This window comes from Emys orbicularis, chromosome 1 (assembly GCF_028017835.1).
Source record: "Emys orbicularis isolate rEmyOrb1 chromosome 1, rEmyOrb1.hap1, whole genome shotgun sequence".
NCBI classification, from domain to species: domain Eukaryota; kingdom Metazoa; phylum Chordata; order Testudines; family Emydidae; genus Emys; species Emys orbicularis.
The window spans coordinates 142,298,095-142,315,288 of NC_088683.1; the positions used below are offsets into that span (position 1 = coordinate 142,298,095).

General features: G+C 42.3%; 1 protein-coding gene across 2 annotated transcripts in view; it reads right to left on the reverse strand.

The window, feature by feature from the left end:
* The window catches only part of TSPAN9 (tetraspanin 9), a 260,122-nt gene that overhangs the window by 183,360 nt on the left and 59,568 nt on the right, over positions 1-17,194 (reverse strand). The window contains exon 2 of one of the 2 annotated variants that reach the window (XM_065405861.1): positions 3,120-3,200. The exons of the other annotated variant lie outside the window; for it this stretch is intronic. The gene's annotated coding sequence lies outside the window, so the exon portion shown is untranslated. The remainder of the gene's footprint in view (positions 1-3,119; positions 3,201-17,194) is intronic. 2 annotated transcript variants of the gene reach the window in all.

Genomic DNA, 17,194 nt, shown 5'->3' on the forward strand with positions numbered 1-17,194 from the left:
TCAGAGCAGGGGCTGCATAGTATGCAGTAAATAAGGCATGTGGCCATCCACTGAGCAGTGGGGCAAAAACAAATTACTAGTTGGCTGCACATTAAGTAAGCCCGGTCCATCCTGTGCACTGAATGAGGAGGTCCTGTGGCAACAACAGTATGTGGTCACTTAATTAAAGAATGTATCTTACTGCATCTGTACAAGGAGGCTGAATAAAGATTGCACAGGCAGCCTTAATTCTGGCATTTCCTAACTTTTGAATGCTTGCCTTGGCAACCTTCAGAATGTTATTTTTCACATCATTTTTTGGTGTAACAGAGTGGTATAGCTTCTTCCCATAATACCAATATAACTGCATCCACACTAGGAGTTGTATCACTAACTATAACAGTAGGAAACCAACACAGTTACAGCGGTACAAAAACTGTGTGCAGACCAGCCCTTAGATTTTAACCTGGAGCCATGGCAGTCATTTGCTGTGCACAGAGGAAACAAATTAGAAGGAACATTAGACAGAGAGTGCTCAGTCTCCATGGCCCACTCGGGCCATCTCTCCTGAAACCGCCAATAAGGGTGTAAAAGTAGCAAGTGAGTGTTTTTTTTGAATTGCAGCCCCCGTCCACTAAGGTCTTGACTGAAACCCATTTCTCACAGACCACCAAAAACCCATCAGAGGGCCCTATCTTTCAGATACTACCAGCCGGGGCAGGATGCAAACAAGTAACTTAGATACGGGAACTCTATTATTGCCTATTATTGATCACATGAACTATCTAGCCCTCTCAGATTTCCCCCCTCAAAGTTAAGACAGAAAAATGATCCACCTGGGGAGAGATCTAAGGCAGCATCGCCACTGGGAGTTTAGGCACTGGAATCATCCACGATGCTCTATCACTGAGAGGTTTCAGAGGCTGTTAGACAGCTTTTGTAAATGAAATCTCATTACATGCAGGGGTCTGGACTAGGTGACCTGGAAAGTTTCTTCCATCCTTTAGATTTATGATATTCTTGAACACCATTACTGTCATGTCCATTTTACTACAGTAGTTTCTCACTTGGGTGTATAGTAACTCAGATAAATAGGGGAGATATCTGAAGCACACTTTAAACAACAACAACAAAATATCTCAGCAGTGGCCTCATATCAATGTGCGTTAATACAAAAAGTAGCACTATACATCAAATTCTAAATACTCCTTGTCTTCCTTACAATATTCTTGCAAGCAAGGCCATATGAGGATTTTATTAGAAAATAAGAGACAATCTTTCCCTGATGGCAAGACCCTCATCAGATATGCTCACTAACAGCTGCTCTCTGGTACAGAAGTTCTTAAGGGTTCTGCAAACAAGATTTTTATTTTTCTTTAATTTTTTCTGAAAAGACAAACAGATGGTATATAAGCTTCTGGTTATAACTTCTCAGAAAATGAAGGGATCAGCTAATAAAACCTTCCCAACCACCATTTAAAACATCTCCAAGTGAAAAGTTATTTAAATTAAGTCCAAGTTCAGAGACGATATCTGTTGGTGGAAAAAAGCTTTGATAAGGAGGCACTGACTCCAAGGACTGGATCTCACCACAACTTTGAGGAGGAATTGATAATGTAGACAGATCAGGACTACCAATCTTTTTATGGTTTTCATTTGGAAGGGGACTGAATATAATCTGATTACTGATAATTTAGCTCCAAGTAAAAGGCGGTTGAGTAAGCGGAGCTAGAAAAGTTTTTTTGAATTAACATTTAAGTATAATATCTAGTCAGTGACCAAGGGTTTTGGACTGACAGGGAGAAGAAAAAGGGTCACTTGCATCCTGGGGGCCCTGAACTCAGAAAAATAAAGGTGGGATGTTTCCAAAACGACAATACTATCCCCACTCTGGAAAGTTCACACAGCTCAGCTTGGTCATTCTATTGAAGCATCTGAAATAGCAAGGGGGAAGGGAATCAAGGCTTTGGGCTGGACTGAGAGGAACTGTAAAATGCCTCTGATGTATGGCACAATGCCCAGGCAGCTGCTGCACAAATGCCAGAAGTGGGACCTTCCACTGCTTCAGCTGGATCCCTCTTAACGTTTTGAATTACAGATGGATACCTCACTTTATGGGATTCTGTTGGAACACAGGAATGCAGAGGCTGCTGCCACATGTGTCCTTATCATTCTAGTTTGAAGCCCCTGGTGGGAAAATGGTAGGTAGGTAGGTCTAAAATAATGGCTAAGGAGTGTGTTTTAGCATCTTCATATTTGGGGTTGCAGAAATTAATTCTTTCTGCTACTTCAGACACTACAGCCGGTTCCTATTAATCTATTAAATGCAAAAAAACCCCAACATCAATGCAGCAGTAAGATTGAACCGGGGGGGGGGGTTGTTTTTCTTTTGTTTTAAAGATAGAAAGTAGAGAAGTTAAGGTTCTAGAGCAACACAATATTAATCAGGAATTGTGCAAGTTAAAGTACACAACCTTACAGGTTATCTGCAATTTTTTTTAAAGTGTGTTATGCCTCGTTTTGCTTCTTTATGATGTAAATAAGACAAGCTTGGACTTTTGGGTTTTGATTTTTAAATGTTTTACTTTCTTAATACTTTAGAAATAGCAGGAAGGTAAAGTCTGATATTCCCTGTTTTGCTGGAAGCCTTTCTTGGATGACTCCCTTTAATTTAACAAAAATTTATTTTCGCCCAATGTTTTAAAGCATTTGCATTAAGTAGGTGTTAAAAACAGAGTGTACAGCTTTTTAAACAGCCTGAATTAAAAAACCCTCTTCCTAATTTAACTAAATTTCAACTTCTTTAGTACACTACCCGTTCTCTATTGATCAAAAGATTCTTGCAAGGTAGAAAAGAACTGAATTTCTAATGTAAAAAATCAGGGAGAAAAAAAATCTAAAGGCTTTCAAGCCTTCTTTATACATCATAAACCAGGAAAATGTACACAAACATGATTTTCCTCCCCTTTGCAGGTCCCCTTTAACAAAGCATTGACATAGTTTGTAAATTCTATTGCTTGATTATTTTCAAGAAAAAGAGAACAAAATTGTCTATGAAGAATTCAACACAGTTCCAATAAAGCTTTCAAGCTTACACAGCTCATTGAAATGAATGAGATTGGAGAGGGATGGAGTCCTACCTTTCACCACAGCTACTGTTGACTGGAAATAGTTTGCAAGGCTGGGTTAACAGGGCAGCAGCACATCTGTTTATCTCACAACTGAAAAAGATAAATATTTTTTTTCTAAACAAAAGCTCAGAGTTTACTGAATGCAGCAAATGAGAAAAAAATCTGGGGATCAGTATGAGAGAATGTTAGGCAGGGGTTACGATAAACTGCTTGCAACTTTAACTGGAATGTTTGCTACCAAACCCTATCAAATACCACATTCATCTTTTGAGAAAGTAGGTATTCCTCTGGTCGATGTAATGCCAATCTGGAAAGGATTACTTTTAGAGGTCTGGTAAACCCACTGCAATATACCATAAAGTAGTAAAAATGGCGCTCAGAGCCTTTTCCCCTTCTTTAATGCTTTAAAGGAAAGGTACAAAGAAAGTCCACACCAACACTCATATTGGTAGGTGGGTGGGACAGTGTGGAAGGGGGCAATTTCCTCTCATGCTTTTTGCTTGGCACACTACTTGCACTCAGGGCTACCCTGATCTTTAATATGGAGGTGTTGCCCAGGGAACCCACAGGCCTCACATGTAGTGTTTGATCTTCACTGGAGTTGCCAGGCCAACTCCCCCAGCTGCATCTTGCTCCACCTTCTGTGTATGATGTACACAAACAAGGCTTCAGATTGATCACCAATGTGGATCTTGACTGAACAAGATTTGGGCACCCTCTGAGCTCCTGTTCTGCAGGAGTGATTTGAGAGGAAGTTCTTGTGGCTGCTGCACTGGGCTAGACCTCACGAGATCCGGGGGCGTACTCCTCATTTACTGTGACTTCATGCAAGTCACTTACTCCCTCTATGCCTTGTTTCCTCACCTGTAAAACAGGGATAATGATACTTCCTTTGCCCCACCTTTTGTCTGCCTTGTCAATTTAGTCTGCAAGGTCTCTGGGACAAGGACTCTCTCGGATGGCTTGTCTTCACTGCACAGTTAACTCGGCTCTTACTTGCGTACACTGCCCTTCATCTGGCTCTCATGCACACACAAAAGCCCTGGGTCTATAGGCTAAAGTCCGATGGCTGCTTACAAGCGGGCTGATAACTGCCCATTTTACAGTGAGGACTCAGGCTAAACCACTCAAGGGCCAACAGTCCTCCAGTACCTTCCCGCAATTTCCCCCCCCTCTCCCCCCGGTGTGGCCAAAAGGACAGACAAGTTCTCCCACAATTCACTGGGAAATAATCAGAGCAGCTCAGCTTACTGCCTCACAAAGAACCCTGGGATGTGCCCCAGGGGTCCTAGCAACAAACACAGGTGAGTGGCGCACCAGTGTGGACACAGTTCAGTGGACATATTCGAGTCTGGCTCTGCAATGTGGCCACTCACACCCAAGTGCCAGTCCCCTGGGTTAATTCTACAGTGAAGACATACCCGTAAGGTATGCATGTACAGTGCCTAGTATTGGGGGCCAATGATCTTTGTTGGTGCCTTTAGGCACTACTATGCTAGAAATAAATGTTTTATTCCCCACCAAAAAAAATACTAACACTAAGCGTAACAAACAATAGTCGATTGTGTCGTCTGTCATTTCAGGCTGGATAAGTGTTCAGTGACTCAGATCGGAAAGTACAAAAAGGCAGCAGCAACAGGAATTTTACCCAATCTCGATTTTCCTTTTGGTTATTTCATCACGTAGGGAAACATTATTAGAAGAAGGAGAAACCGCTGAGAGCAGTACTGACAACTGCTCCCAAATCCTCTGTTGTGATCCATCACTTGACAGCACCTCATCTTCTTGTGCAGTTTTTTTTTTAAATAACATAGCTGTACCCTGAACAAAAGGCGCAACTAATATTCACTCATTCATTTTATTAAATTCTGCTGCCTAGTCAGCACCCTATAATCATTTTAATATATGGGATGTGGCAGTTCAAAATAAAAGTCTTCAATTTATTCTAAGTTACAGCTTGTTGGGCATAAATCACACAGCGCTGGATATTCTGCATGATAATGGGACTTAGAAAACTACCAATTCTTGATCCTAGCTTGTACTGCACACTAAACGGTTGGAGATTTATTTAGCACATTTATAACATCCCAGTTGGCTGGCAGTGTGTGAATAAAATCAATACAAAACATTACAATCAAAAATAATATCCAGCTAGCCCAAACGGGCTACCAACCAGAAAATGAGGATCTGCACAAAGGTAACTAATGCTGCCAACTCTTGCAATTTTACCATGAGCCTCGCAATATCTGGCTTTGTTTTAAAGCCTCGGCTCCTGGAATCTATGGGATTACCATCTCAGCTTTAATTTAAAAATAAAAGTTTCTAGCCCTCAAGCAAACCGGGACTCAATCAGCACATATTTTTCTAACAGGTGCCAACTGATCTGGGGTGGGAGGGACAGCGCTCTGTACAAGACAGTTTCTGCATCAACAAGCTTGCCATCTAACTCAACAGACAACACTGGGAGTCCCAAAGGATGGTGCTAGCTAGGAGTTTGGGAACTAAATTCTGGCCCCATTGATTTCAATGGGAAAACTTCCATTGACTTCCTGATGAGTCAAGCTTTAACCATGTGAGTTTTATTGACACAAATTAGCATGTGTTGGCCTTGTGGAAGAAGTGAAACTTCAAAGGTATTTTAATGAAGATAGTGGCAGATGGCTGCCACTTTTACAATAACTGTTCTAGAGTTCTCCTGGTTCTATCCCATCACAGGATTCATATTAGGGTGACCAGATGTCCCGATTTTATAGGGACAGTCCCGATATTTGGGACTTTTTCTTATATAGGTTCCTATTACCCCCCACCCTCTGTCCCGATTTTTCACACTTGCTATGTGGTCACCCTAATTCATATACACACAGAAGCTCTGATTTGGAGTGGGAAGCATATTACCTTCAGTACTTTGAGAACTTTGTCCTACAAGTTATTAAGCAGTTTAAAGAATAGACATTATGGATACAAGTTGGATCACTCTCCAACAGACACTGGGATTCTTTATTTCTTTGTAAATTTTTTCACACATTTATGAAACCTCCGTTAAAATATTTTTAGAAAACTAGCTAGCACAACATACAATATCAATTGTGCAGCTAGTAATCACATGCAGACATTATCAATATTTCACCTTTAAAAAGTGTTAAAAAACAAAATATCTTATAAAAAGAGCGGTAAAGGTCAGAAATTGTTATTGGCACAACTATGGTTATTAAAGGCCAAAATTAACTTGTTTGCTTAAAGCTAGGCACAAAAGTTCATATTTAAGCTTGATTTCCAAAGATGCCAAGTATTCACAATTCTCACTGAAATCATCTCCCAAAAGATGCTAAAATATGGATTCAGGTGCCAAACTTTAGGCACAAATGTTCTAAAATGTTGGCTTCAATTGCAGATCAGTTGATATAATTCCACATTCCAGCTATCTGAACCAAAAAGAAACTATGTGAGAGAAAACAGGACTGAATAATGTGAATTTTGTCACAGAAAACTGAGGGGGGGAACTGTTAAATTCAGGCTTCCGATCACACCTCTGGCTTTAATGTTTACTACTAACACTGCAAATATTTCATATTCAGACTCAAGTGGACAGCTCTTTAAAAAAACAAGAAGAGAGATTTAGCACTGTAAAAATTAAAGGTGAAATGCTGGCTCCACTGAAGTGAATGGGATTTTTGCCACTGACTTCAACAGAGTCAGGATTAAGATTTCAAACCACACTACATGTGCTTGAATTCATTAAAATCAAACATTATAGGACTCAAACATTACACAGGAAGGAAAGCCAGAAGAAACTAGCAATCCAGTGATCAAACTTAGTTTAATATAAAAGATTAGTGGGGGAAACCATTTTAATTTATAACACACACTGTGATCAAGTGACAAGGCACCGCTTTAAAAAGGGGGAGGGAAAGGCACATCTAACACACACTCCTCTTGTCGATCCAAATGAGATGAATCCATCATCACATTCTAGGGGTTGATTATTCTTAGAGGTTTTCTAACGCTGAAAATAAAAGGGGGCACTAATGTTCATGAGGGTGACAGAAAACCTAGCAGAGTAAGACATTTTAGACAGAGTTATTTACAGATATTTTCCTGTGAGAAAAGAATGGAAAGAATGTAGCTGGGACCATTAACAAATCCACTAGAATACTGGTCTGTGCATTATAGTCAGTAGATTTGGTGAAGGGGGATGGTGGGAGTAGAAATCCAAACTTTAGCCTGTAATCAGAAAAATCCTGCTTTAGAAATTTGAACCAGCAGCTAGAAACATGTAACATAATATAGAACCCTCCTTAAAGGTACCCAACCTCCACAGGCATTAGAAACAAGAGAGCGCTTATACTGTGTATGTGAGGTCTATGACTGCAGCCAATGAAGGATTGAAAATTTAGCTGAAATAAAGCCAGAGATACTAAATCCTTTTATTACCCTGCAGGGACCTATTCACAAAGAAATGACATGAACAAAATCTGTGTTTCCTTACTTTTTTTGTGTGAATGGTGCCGCATTTCATGTGTGCAATTCATCAATAAAAAATGTTGACAGGACAGAAGTTTAAATATATGCACACCGTTAAACAGAACAATTAAGATTAAAAATTAAATAAAAATGGCCTAAAGTGACATTTTGGGTGAATTCTCTAGACCTATTTCTGGAGATCTGGGTTCAAATGCAGTAATGGCATAGTATAGTTTACCTTTTGTATGGCATTTGATATGGTTCTGCAGAGTGTTCTCATGGGGTAACTAGAGAAATGTGTATGCAACAGAAGTACTATAAAATGGGTATACAATTAAAAAAAAACGGAAGAAGTATCTAAGGAGGTACCACAGGGGATCCATTTCCAGTCCAGTGAATAGTCAATGATGTAATTGTCATCCAAGAGAATGGAATGAGGAATATATAAGAAAGATCTGGGGTTGATACAAGGTTGGGAGGGACTGCTAGTCTTTGGGAGGACATGGTTAACCCTTTCCCTGCTGCTTAGCATACCAGCTACATGCAGGCACAGAAAAGCTCTTCCATTACTTCCCAGTACACCAGGTATGTCACTCTGTAGTGCTGATGTCCCACTGTAATATCAAGGCTGCCAAACACAGCACGCCACACAGAAGCTGCCACAGAGTTCAGCCAGAGAAAAGCTTAAATATAAAGTAACGATGACAAACTGGAGAAAAATGGGCTGAAACTGGGAAAAAAAAAAAAAAAAGACAACTTGAACAGTGGGATTTGGGATTAATAGTTATTGGAGAATATTGGTTTGACAGTCAGTCGATAGGAATCAACAATGAGACTTGTGAAAAAAGGGCATTTGTCATACTGAACTGTAGCAACAGAAGTACCAATGTATAAAGCAAGCCAGGTAATTATTCCTCTCTCAACAGCACCAAATTAGATGTCAATTGCAGTGATGAGTTAGTTTAGGTGCCACTTGTTTCAAGACTGCCTTCCCAGATGCAAGAAGTTTTCAGCTTACTTTGTGGGAAAGATCAATCATACCTACTACAGCTTCAGACCCCCAGAATCCAATGCTGGGAAATAAATCAGCTTCTTTAACCAAATGCGGACAAATCATGCAGCCAGCACTGAAGAAATACCTGCCACTCACTTCTGGATCAGACCTTTGCCTCTCATGTCTAGTGAAAGCCAATAAGAAACAACTAGGTCCTTTAGAGAAAGAGATCAACCACCATTCCTTCACAGAGCGCTGACTCCCACTCATACTGGAAGAGTCAATAGGGCGTTTTAGTGCAAGCCTCCCCTCCTCCCCCTCCCCCCCCCAGTATTGCTTGGGACTCCATAATGGGGGGTATCATCTAGAGCCCTTATAAGACAGGGACCACCCAGGGCCTTATATGGGTGGACTCCCCCCTAGGGTTTTATGATGGGGGGACCCCCAGGCCATTATAATCGAAAGGGTCAACTTAGGGCCCTTATAATGGGGGGGCTCAACAGGCCTTATAATGGGGGATACTGCCTAAGGCCCTATAATGGAGGGCACCCACTCCAGGTACTACCATTGAAGGGGAACACACACAGGTCTTATAATGGGGGAATCCCCAGCATCCTAGAATGGAAGGAGACTTGCTAAAGGCCCAGCTCACCTTCAAGAAAACAGCGCTCAGTGTAAGTGACACTGTCAGCTACTGTTCTCTCTATATTTCCTTTTCTAAGCAAAGTGACTGAGAAGTTGGTAATGTGCTGTCTCCAACAGCACCTGACCTCCTTCAGTATCCTAGTAAAGATAATCTAGGCATGGCCCAACACCTAAATAAATACTTTGCCTCAGTTTTTAATAAGGGTAATGAGCTTAGGGGGAGTGGCTACAGTGGCTAGTGGTAACAAGAATGCGAATTGCCACATCAGAGGTGGAAATCAAATTCAGCTTAATGGGACCAAATCGGGGGCCTGGATAACCTTCATCCAAAAATATTAAAGGAACTGGCACATGAAATTGCAAAACCAATAACAAGAATTTTTAATGAATTTGTAAACTCAGCGGTTGTACCCTATCACTGGAAAACTGCTAATATAGTTCCTATTTTTTAAGAACGAAGGGGAAAAAGGGATCCCGGAAACTACAGACCTCTTAGTTTGACCTCAACTGTATGCAAGGTCTTGGAACAAATTCCAAAGAGAAAGTAGCTACGCACAGAGAGGTAAACGGTAACTGGGATAAAATACAACATGGTTTTACAAAAGGTAGATCATTCCAGACCAAACTGATCTCATTTTTTGAGAAGATAACTGATTTTCTAGACAAAGGAAATGCAGTAGATCTAATCTACCTGGATTTTAGTAGGGCATTTGATACAGTTTCACAAGGGAAATTATTAGTTAAATTGGAGATGATGAGGATTAATACAAGAATTGAAAGGTGGGTAAGGAACTGGTTAAGGGGGATACTACATGGGTCATACTGAAAGGTGAACTGTAAGGCAAGAGGGAGGTTACTAGTGGAGTTCCTCAGGGATCAGTCTTAGGGCCAATCTTATTTAACGTTTTCAATATTGACCTTGGCACAAAAAGTGGCAGTGTGCTAATAAAATCTGCAGATGACACAAAATTGGGAGGTACTACCAATACAGAGGAGGACCAAAATATCTTACTAGAAGAGGTGAATGACCTTGAAAAGTGTAGTAACATAAATGGGATGAAATTTAATACTGCAAAGTCATACGCTTAGGGATTAACAACAAGATTTTTTACTATAAACTGGGGACATATCAGTTGAAAGTGACAGAGGAAGAGAAAGACCTGGGTGTACTGGCTGATCACAGGATGACTGAGAGCACCGCAGCCATTTAGAAGGCTAATACAATCCCAGGATGCATCAGGCAAGGTTGTTCTAGTAGAGATAGGGAAGTGTTATTACCCTTATACAAGTCACTGGGGAGATCTTATCTGGAATACTTTGTGCAATTCTGGTCTCCCATTTTTAAGGAAGATTAATTAAAATTGAAACAGGTGCAGTGAAGGGCTACCAATATGATCAGAGGACTGGAGACCCTCCCTTACGAGAGGACACTGAGGACTTGTCTACACGACACAGTTATGTCGACAAAAGTCAGGTTTCGTCAACAAAATAGTGGAAGTGTACACACAATGCTCCTTCTGTCAACAAAATTCTGCTTTGCCGACAAAATAAAACCACCTCAACGAGAGGCGTATAGCTTTTTGCGGCAAAGTTAGATCGACAAAGTATCTGTGTAGACACCATGCTTGGTTACATCATGGTAAATGGCCTCCAGGAGGTGACCCACAATGTCCATCCTGACCGCTCTGGTCAGCAGTTTGAACTTCACTGCCCTGCACCCAAGTACACAGGCATCCTCCCCTCCCCATTTGAAAGTCCAGAAGGCAAGGGAAGCAAACCGTCACTCTGGTGCTGCACCAAAGACCTGCGGCTTCTATAAGGAGCTGGACACCATCCTTGGTGGTGCCGCACCTCCACTGCCAAGAGCCCCATGGATACTTGGGCGGGACTGGAGACAGCGGACAGTGGAGTCAACCCTGAGGACAAAGTCATGGATGAGGAGGTTGAGTTGGAAGACAATGTAGAGCACGTGGCAAGGTCGTCTGGTGGCGCAGCAAGTCAGAAACTCTTCTCCACTCCGGAGGGGTCTAGCCAGTCTCAGCAGTTCATCTCTGGCATGCATGATGCAGGAGAGAAGAGCCCTGGTAAGTGATCTTTTTGAGTTGATGCTGCTCAGTTATATGAGGTAGAGCTGTCCTTTGCTCTGTATATTCTAGAAGTGGGTGAAGGGATAGAAAGACTAGGTGTTTTTGAGTGTGCGCCACATTCCTCTGTGCAGCTAAGCAGTGTGGTGGAACAGTGTGTTAATGCACACCGAGATTTCACGGGAATCCTCCAGAGAGATCTCTAGGAAACTTTCCTGGAGGTACTTGCCGATCCTCTACCAAAGGTTCCTTGGCAGAGCTGCTTTGTTCCTTCCCATTTGTAGGAAATTTTCCTGTGCCAATCACTAGTGCAGGGACCAAAGTGGCACACGGGCAAGCAGCATAGGGACCGGGTCTGAAGCCGCACACGTGCAGGAGATGCACCCTTGCATACTTGCATCTGTTTTAAGGTGCAGGAGTGAGATATCTGCTTCAATGACCCTCGTCTGTGGGAAATGGTGGCAGAATTTACAATACTGTCCCTACTCGCCTTCAGTGATTACCTTAAAAAGCCACTTAGACCCTTTGCCCCATCTTGTGACCCAACCCCCTGCCCTGGTGGCAAGTTAACAAAGCACGGCACAGTGCTGTATAGAAAGACACATTATTTGTACTCATTGTCAAAATGTTGCCTCAAAGCCTCCCTGATTTGAATAGCACCACATTGTACCCTTTAGTAGCCCTGGTATCTGGCTGCTCAAATTCAGGAGCCAGGTGATCCGCTTCTGTGCTTCACCCCAGGAGAAACTTTTCACCCTTAGCTTCACAAATATTATGGAGGCCACAGCAGACTGCTATGACCATGGGAATATTTTCCTCATTTAGGACTAACCTGCCACAAAGGCAGCATCAGCATGCTTTTAATCTTCCAAAGGCACATTCTAGGGTCATTCTGCACCTGCTTAACCTATTGTCAACCAACTTGCTGCTGTCCAGGTTTCCCATGTAAGGCTTCCTGAGCCAGGGGAGTAAGGGGTACGCTGGGTCTCCCAGGATCACTATGGGCATTTCTGTATCCCCCACTGGAATCTTGGTCTGGTCTCGGCTAGGAGCTTTCTGTACTGGACAGGATACCTGCAGATGCATGCGTCATGTACCTTTTCAGACCACCCAGTGTTGATGTCAGTGAAATGCCCATGGTGATCCACAAGCGCTTTCAATACCATAGAGAAGTACCTCTTTTTATTGATGTACTCCATCTCAAGATGGTCCGGAGCCAAAATTGGAATATGCCCCGCCGCAGTGAGGGAATCCCCTTGCCGCAAAGCCATCCAATATTTCACACACATTTCCCAGAGTAACAATCCTTCTTGGCAGGATGTGATTAATAGCTCTGCACACTTGCATTACCACAGCCCCAACGGTGGACTTCCTGACTCCAAAGTGGATTCGCGACCGACCGGTGGCAGTCTGGAATCGCCAGCTTCCACACAGAAATCGCCATGCACTTCTCCACCAAGAGGGCAGCTCTTATTTTGGTATCCTTGCACCACAGTGCTGGGGCGAGCTCCGCACACAGTTCCAGGAAGGTGGCTTTTCACATCCGAAAGTTCTGCAGCCACTGCTTGTCATCCCACACCTGCATAACGATGCAATCCCACCACTCAGTGTTTGTTTCCTGAGCCCAAAACAACAGTCCACCATGTTCAGCTGCTCCATGAATGCCAAAAGTAATCTGGTGATGTTTCTTTCCATGCACATAGCAGGTCAGGCAACTCTGATTCCTGTTCAGATTGGGAATTCATGATATACTGCATGACCATCCACGATGTATTCATAACAATGACCACAACAGAAGTGTGAGATATGTCCTTTCAGACAGAGATGGCAGGCACACAGTAAACAGTGGCCATTGAAAAATGCCACAAAATGCAGTCGGAAGCCCATGGAATGCTGGGACGGAAACAAATTGCATCATGGGATGTTGAACCTGCACCCATGATGCGCTGTGATCCATTCTGCCTTCCTACAACCCCTAACTGCAGAAGGTGGTGAGTAGCACAGTGGGATAGCTAACCACAGTACACTGCTCTCACTGTTAATGCTAGAGCACCAACTGTGGACAAGCTCCACCAACAGAAGGAGCATTATGTGAATATGCACAATGTGATTATCCCAGTTTTGGATCGTCAGCGTAACTTACGTCGACAAAACTGTGTAGTGTAGACAAGGCCTTAAGGAACTTGGCTTAGTTAGCCTAACCAAATGAAGACTGATGGGAGAAATAATTGCTCTCTGTAAATACATCAGAGGGATAAACACCAGAGAGGGAGAGGAGTTATTTAAGTTAAGGGCCAGTGTTGGCACAAGAACAAATGGATGTAAACTGGCCATCAACAAGTTTAGGCTTGAAATAAGAAAATGGTTTCTAACCATCAGAGGAGTGAAGTTTTTTGAAGTTCTGGAACAGTCTTCCAAGGGGAGAAGTGAAGGGCAAAAAACCTAACTGGCTTCAAGACTGAGCTTGATAAGTTTATGGAAGCAATGGTATGAGATTGCCTACAGCAGCATGTGGCCCATTTGAGACTGCTAGTAGCAAATATTTCCAATGGTCGGAGATGGGACACTAGAGGGGAAGGGCTCAGAGTTACTAGAGAGAATTCTTTCCCAGGGGTCTGGCTGGTGGGTCTCGTCAACATGCTCAGGATCTAACTGATCGCCATATTTGGGGTCAGGAAATTTTTTCCCCTGGGTCAGATTGGCCGAGACCCTGGGATTTTTTGCCTTCCTCTGCAGCGTAGGTCACGAGTCACTTGCTGGTCTAAACTAGAGCAAATGCTGGATTTTCTGTAACTTGAAGTCTTTAAATCATGATTTGAGGACTTCCGTAATTCAGCCAGAGGTTATTGGTTTATTACAGGAGTGGGTGGGTGAGGTTCTGTGACCTGTGATGTGCAGGAGGTCAGACTAGATGACGATGATGGTCCTTTCTGGCCTTAAAGTCTATGAGAGACTGTGGAATAACCCTTACTGGAGATATTCAAGATGGGAATGAGACATTCTTCTACCAGACACAATTTAAGGATAACCAACTCAATCCTGTCCATTATGCAGGATAGACGAAAGACTCTTACAAGGTCTCTTCCACCCCTAAATGATTCTATATGGATTGCATATGTTAAAGTAGCACCCACACTCATACAGAATTTGGCATGACTGGCAATCTTTGCTCAGAAATTACTCAAAACTGCAAAAGGAGGGCGGGCTTGAAGTACAGCTGTATAAAAGTTCCATCTTGGAATAGCAGGGGATCTTGTAGGTCTGGAGTACAACGCACTGTCCCAGCCGAGAGGGGAGCCCAGCACTGGAATAGCAGGGGCTGCAGGGCAGGACTGAGGGGCATGGGCAGAGCTAGGTGGGGAGCCCAGGACTGGAATAGCAGGGGGCTGCAGGGCAGGACTGAGGGCATGGGCAGAGTTCCATGCTTGTGAAGCTTGCACTAAACCAGATTTTTAAACACACTCACACAAACATAAATCAATCATGTAAGAAAAATCTAAATTAAAGTTGAAAAACACTAAATAGGCAGAGATAACTTATTTGGAAACACTTTTGGGATCAGACACCTAATAACTGGCACAACAGTGACCGTCAATGAGTGACATGGTACTAAAACTGCCAAAAGAAATAAATAAGCTGGCATCTAGTGTTAAATCAGACACTGATAAGGCCAGTGACAGTGCAGTGACATTTGAAGAGGCCAGCATGAGACAATAAAAACTTAACCACTTGCTGCCAGCAAGTCTGCAAATCTCACCATCCGCATTTCGGTGTCATGCCAAGAAATCCAGCCCTCTGGAATTCAGAGTTGTAAGCACTTTTTTTCTTTTTTTTGCTGGAGGTCACCTAGCAATAATACACATGAAATACACACAAATGAAATTCTCCTTAAAACAGAGAGGTCTCTGATGCTAATGGGAAATGTGGTATTTGGAGAGTTGATGAAATTGCAACAGCTGTTGCATGGGGGAAAAAAGAAGAGTGAAACGCTGGAGCCACCCTAACAGCTGGACCTAAGGAACAGCCCAAGAAGAGGGATATCTTGGAAGTTCTCACACACCTCTTCTCCCCGCAACCCCGACTCCCCTTTTTCCTCCAATTTATTTAAATTTTAGCTTACAGACAAAAAAGTATAAAAGGTATAAATAGAACAGCCTACATTTTTTCCTCATCCACCCAGACAACTCATCATCCATTAGATCACAAATCCTCCATGTATAATCTTAAACATTATGGAAATGTGCACCCATAGAAAACCTCACTATAGACAGTTAAACGCAGAGAAGGCTAATAAATACAAATATAAATCAATGACATCAGTCAGAGACATCTGCACCAGAAGATTTTGCAGCTCCCCAAAAATAATGAACAAAATTCAAATAGAAACTAAAGAAAAAAACGCACCAACCACATGCCTACACATTTCAGCAGCATTTAAAATCAATCCATCCTGTATAGAGGTGATTGGTAGCTGATGGCCAGTGTCTGCTTATTCATTATTTAGTTCTTTTAGATCACAACTAGGAGCCAAATCAAATATTCACTTCACTCTCAAATTCCGTAAGGATCAGTAACATTGATGCTTGGACAGAATATACCAGGGACCAGAGCAAGATTAAGGCATGGACCATGCTGGCAACTCTTGTGATTTTATCCCGAGTCTTGGAATATTGGGTATTTTTCTTAAAGCCCCAAGTCCTGGAGCTGTGAGAGTTACAGCTTTCATTTAAATAAAAGTTTCTAGCCCACACAATTGTGAAGAAAATCTTGAAAGTGAGAACCCAAAAGGTTCAAAAGCCAGAGGGCAAATAAAAAGAACCCAAAAACTCATGATTTGGGGGACGGGGGTCTGACTCACAGTTTTTGAGCACTTGAGGTTGGCATTACTGCATAGGCACTACAGGAAATCCATTTGAGCAAGCTTAACTGTAATATACAATTTTTTGTGTGTTTTTTTTTTTTAAAACACATCTCACACGTTGCAAGGATTATGAGCTGTCACTCAATGTCAAATTCAGATCAGACACCCTTGTTTGGAATAATGAGAGAAAGTGGACTGTTACCAGGTGTGTAAGAGTGCAGGGAGATTAAACTGCAGGAGAGTTCTGGAACAAAGGACTATGAAATATATGTCCTACAAGGGGGGAGCATCCCAGAGCCTGGACTCCAGCCCAAGACCAAACATCTACACTGCAATTTTATAACCCCGCAGCCCAAGCCCCACCAGCCCGAGCCAGCTGATATGGGCCAACAATGGGTGTTTGACTGAAGTGTAAACATACCCTGTGTGTTCTGGATGTCACCCACAATAGCAATTTTTAAAAATATGCATTTAAGTGGTTTTACCTTTATTTACTATTAAGAGTTCCCTTGTGCATGTTTATAAAATCAGCAAAGCATGACAGCTCCTTGAGGAACAATGTATATAAACCACCCCAGTGATGATGCACTGTTTGTTGTTTGGTGTGGGAGCATGGGGAGCACAGTGCATATTTTCTACCATCACCCTTTTTTAAATTAAATAAATTTCCAGAGGATGCCATCCTGCCATGAATATATTTTTTATGCTAAATGAACAGATATAACATCCCTTTTGTTTGGACAATTGTACGTTCCTGTCTTAAATAACGGGTTGGTGGGGAAGAGAGCTGGTCTCACTCAGAGAAAGAACGAGTTTAATGAGTCATGAAGGTGCACAGTGTGAAATTTTTCCAGTCTAAAGATCACAAAATGAGGCCCCAACCAGGCCACTAGCTCACACAATACAATTTCCTTTTGTTTAGTATCTTATACAAACTGCATCCCAAAACACTTCACGGAGTTAGATAATGGGAGGGACAACAAGAGGCACAGGCAATGGGGGAAAGGCAGCTTTCAGCGGAGATGTGAAATGAGATGGA